General features: G+C 37.2%; 1 pseudogene; it reads left to right on the top strand.

Annotated features, from left to right (window-relative positions):
• The first annotated feature begins 3389 nt into the window (after positions 1 to 3389).
• LOC145403857 (5S ribosomal RNA) lies at positions 3390 to 3508 on the top strand (annotated as a pseudogene).
• The last annotated feature ends 1334 nt before the right edge of the window (positions 3509 to 4842 follow it).

The following is a 4842-nucleotide window of genomic DNA, read 5'->3' as shown; positions in this document are numbered from 1 at the left end:
TGCTGATAGAAAAAATCCAAAAATCCCCAATGGGCTCAAGGTCATTGTAAGAAACAGTAGATGAAGATTAGTGACTGTCTGCAGGATAGTTACAGAGTTCTAGTTTTTATTACTGTTATTATTTTTATTATTTTTATTATTATTATGTTGTTGTTTTGTTATTATTATTATTATTATCATTATTATTATTATTATCATTATTATTATTGATAATAATAATAATAATAATAATAATAATAATAATAACAATAATAGCTAGAACACCGAAAAAAATATTCAAGGACAATTTTGATAAAATAAACTTCTCAAAGCCATTGTCTACTACAAGCCGAGCATCGTGAGGTCTTGTGCATGTCACCTTAGGTCATCACAGTCTATATATGTCCACCAAGTTTGGTGGCTCTAACTTAAATCCTTCATGGAAAATTATGTGACATCCGGTATATATATCGAGAAAAGTCCACATATCTAACCGCAGGCGAACTCTGACAATAATCAACCAACTGGAACCATACTCCTTTCCGCACTGCGTCCGCCTTAATCAGGTTCCTAGCTTAAGCAGTTCGTGAGATAACGTTGCTGACCCACAGTACTGTGTTCTGGATGATATCCGGAGAACTGGTTGACAAATTGTCAGCATTTTTGGAGGGAAAACAAAGAAAAACTGACAGGTGTTCAATTAAACTGAGCAAGTTTAAAGGCGCTAAGCCAAGTAGCCTTTGCAATATCGTAATTTTTATATGAGTAAGACTAATAATAATATTGACAAGAATGGTGAAACTTCCCACACGGATGTGGGAAGTTTTAATAATAATAACAGTAGTAATAATAAAACTCTAGTAATTTAATATGCATTCTTGTCTTTTTGGCAACTGTATTATCCTTAACCAACAAAACTTATCATTCACCTTTAAAGATCTTGCAATACGAATACAGTATCACTACAAGGAGACTCTCTCTCCCCAAAAGTTTCTAAAAGCGTGTCTAGTACCTTCTTCTCCTACTCTCTGCATCCTTCTCTACTTATCTGCTGATCTACGAACCCTCTTCCTACCTATACCTACCTCATTTCCATCTTCATTACCTAGTTCTTCCTCTAATTACATCTGTACCTACCTGCCAACCTACCTACCTACCTTATCTGCTTGTTCAGTACCTACTTTTATTTTTCTCAACATTTTTATCTAGCTACATGCATAGAAAACTACATGCGTCATTTTCGTTTTTTGTGCTTACGAGTACTTCTATTTTTTTTTCCTTCTGCATACTTTCATTCATAAACTACCGACATTTCTATCCACCTACTTACTTTTCCCATATCTGTAGTCTGTAGTTAGTTTTCAATCTTGCCCTTCTCTATATACAGCCTACCTACCTACATTACCTACGTTACCATCAACCCATCCAACTACTTGCCTATTCACTTTATATGTCATCACTCCTCTCTCCTTCACCTTCTCTCTAACTGTTTTTCAGCATACCTGGCTGTAGTACTTACCTTACCAACTACATGCCTACCTACATACCTGTTTACCTACATACCATTGATATCCATCTTCCGCACCCACTTCTCTCCACCTAGTAGTCTCTATGGCCGTACTATAAACACTAATGCCAGTGCTGACGAATGTGAGCGTCTGACGTTCCTTTTTTTCGTACCATAAATAAATTTGCTGTTCACGCCAGGCGTTCGTCACCTGGTTATGGGCCGTACTATAAAAGCTAAACGCCAGTGTTGACCAAAGTGAGCGTCTGACGTTCCTGTTTTTCGTACCATAAATAAATTTGCTGTTCACGCCAGGCGTTCGTCACCTCGTTATGGCGTAAAATAGGATAAACGCTACAAGAGACCCCCCCTTTCGTATAACATATATAAATATTCATAAATATGATAACCGGTTTTTCCATTTATAGAAACTGAATAACTCAAGAATCAAATTTTCCCTAGCAGGCTAAAATATATGAGAAATACAAAGCTGTTCATAAGATTTTACAAGACTAAACGCTTCCGTAACGAATACGAGTAAACAAAAACTTCTGTGGTGGCGACGTGGCGCGTAATATTGAGTTAGGATATTAAATTATGCTTTCTAGTTTATTTCAGACTACCTGCGTGCTTTCTGAATAGATTATTGAAACGGCAACTGTTTGAAAGTTTGTGTGTTAGCCAGCTCAGTGCTTTAGATAGCACATTTGAGGGCAAGCCAGTAAGCTTCTGCATTTAGTCTAACAACATCATTGTGTGACACTTCTTGCATATGAAAAGTCATGAATAAATGACGTGTAAGAAGTGAATATACAATATTATATTACATGGCAGAAATTACACGTATCAGAGTTTGGTCAGTGTTGGTAACTGGTCAGCTTGGTTTGTATTTTTCACCTGTTTTAGTGTTCTCTCTTACAGTTAAGATTCAAAAATTGATAACAAAAGACACAAATTTTTCATCAGTACCGACAAGTATGTCCAATCATTTAAGTTCTTTCTTGAATAATGTGATTCGTTTTTGCACCAAAATAAATTGATAAGCTGATGTAGTTAAGATAGTTGGGTAAGGTTACCAGATATCTGTATGAGTGAATTGGTTGGTTAGGATGCTGGCTGAAATATTGCCAGTTTCAATCACGCACTCAGATTTGAGCACAGGTGTTTTGTAAATGCATACTTTTTCATGCGAATTAAAACAAATAAAATATATATATATATATATATATATATATATATATATATATATATATATATATATATATATATATATATATATATATATATATATCAGGCATCTTTCTATCCCAAGAGCTGTTCTTACAAATAGCTACAGGCCTGAGGAAATGGCCTGTTCCATTCATATATAATATAAAAATTAGTTACAGTCATTGGATAAAAATGATAGTTATTGTAATGAAAGAATAGATAGGTGTAGAAAAGTCATGGAATACTGGTTAGGGTGGAAGGGTTATACAAAAGCATGAAAGGTCCAGTTAAGCACTGATTAACAAACAGGAAGTAACGAGATAAATATTTAGTGAAGGAGACAAACATCAAGTATAGAAAACAGAACAGTAAACACTCTGAAAATATATAAAACAGAACTGGATGAAAGTACAATAGAAGTGGAATGATTTCTGGGAAACAAAAAGGAAAGCTTGTCCAGCAGACTGGGACAGAAATAATTAGCTACTGTATATACCATGTAATTTAGGAAATCATTGCGTTGGGTCTGGTTAGTACTTGGATGGGTGACCGCCTGGGAACACCAGATGCTGTTGGCATCCCTACGTGTCAAGTGGGGTTGGTGGAGGATTAGTGCCCCTCCCTGTAAAACAATTAACTCTGAGCCCTTGGTCACCCCGTTTGGGATACATGGCGTCTGGCAATGAATGAATGAATGAATTGCCACGTTGAGTACAGTACACCGCTTCCCATCCGATCAGCAAAGTTAAGCAACGTTGGGTCTGGTTAGTACTTGGATGGGTGACCACCTGGGAACACCAGATGCTGTTGGCATAACGTTCTCCCTACGTGTCAAGTGGGGTTGGTGGAGGATTAGTGCCCCTCCCTGTAAAACAATTAACTCTAAGCCCTTGGCCACCCCGTTTGGGATACATGGCGTCTGGCAATGGATGGATGGATTGCATGCTGCTTGAAGGGAAAGGTACTGATAAAGACTGTGAATCTCAGAGTAGTAGAGTTACTGAGCTAAACTGGAAATTTACTAGTAATACCTCAAACAGGGAAGGTGACAATAATGTAGGGAAAAAAATATAGCTAGATATATAGAAATTGAAAGAACAACTGTTACAGTACACACATCTTATAACCTATATTTTCCAATATGGTCTGCTGGTCATGGCTGGATGACACGTGTGGAAAGAAGCAGCTGAAAAAGAATGGAGTGTTACTGCATCCCTCTTGTGTTGGTGCTGCAATGAATGTCACCATTCAACCAGCTTTGTAAAGAAGTAAATTAGTCTCCATGCTAAAAAATAATTCTCCAGTAACTCAGTATTTACATTTTTCAATATAATTTAGGAACACATGCTGTACTGCTGCAGGAGTGAAAGTGCACATAACCTGGATAAACTGCTGTATAATTCATGACTGGTGAGCTGGCCAGGAACAACATGGAAATCTATGAAGAATGCAGGAATACATTCACTTTGCACGTATGAAATCAAGTCTGGATAATCTCAATAATTATTTTCATGCAAATAACTGCAAAAGGAAGATAAATCATAATTCAGTCTAGGCTATACATCACACTGTCTTGCTTATAAACGCATCCTCTTTATGCATTCTACCATCATATATACTTATTTCGTACATAGAAGTAACAATTTAAAATGGGTTAGCGAAGTGTCTGGTTTATTAAACAGAAGAAACATTCAAAATTTGAGCGCTTTTAGTGCTCATGCAGTGCATTCTCGCCCAATCTAGCGACTGTTGTGGCATTCAAACGCCAGAACTGGGTTTCGCCAAGACTGAAGGTCCAAATTTTTTATGGTAAGGATGACTGACGCTCAGGAACGTCTGACGACTGAACGTCGTCGTTGGACCGCCTAAACTCTGGGTTTTTGTAGTACGGCTCTATAAATATTTAATTGTCTATCTGACTCCCAACTTACCAGCAGTAACTTCCTAATTTCTGAACTCCCAGCAAACCCACTTATTTGCCTAATATACCTCTTCAGTACTCGCGTCTTTTCCATCCTCCCTCTCTCTGTTTATTTACTTATCTACAATACCTACTAACAACCACCCAACTTACCTACCTACCTACATGCCTACCTACCCCATATACGTCTTCAGTGCTTACCTTACATCCCATCCCATCTCTGTAT

Source organism: Coenobita brevimanus, chromosome 61, assembly GCF_032717465.1.
Source record: "Coenobita brevimanus isolate Jiangsu-jjx chromosome 61, ASM3271746v2, whole genome shotgun sequence".
In the NCBI taxonomy this organism is placed as follows: Eukaryota; Metazoa; Arthropoda; class Malacostraca; order Decapoda; family Coenobitidae; genus Coenobita; species Coenobita brevimanus.
This window is presented reverse-complemented; position numbering and strand designations above follow the sequence as displayed.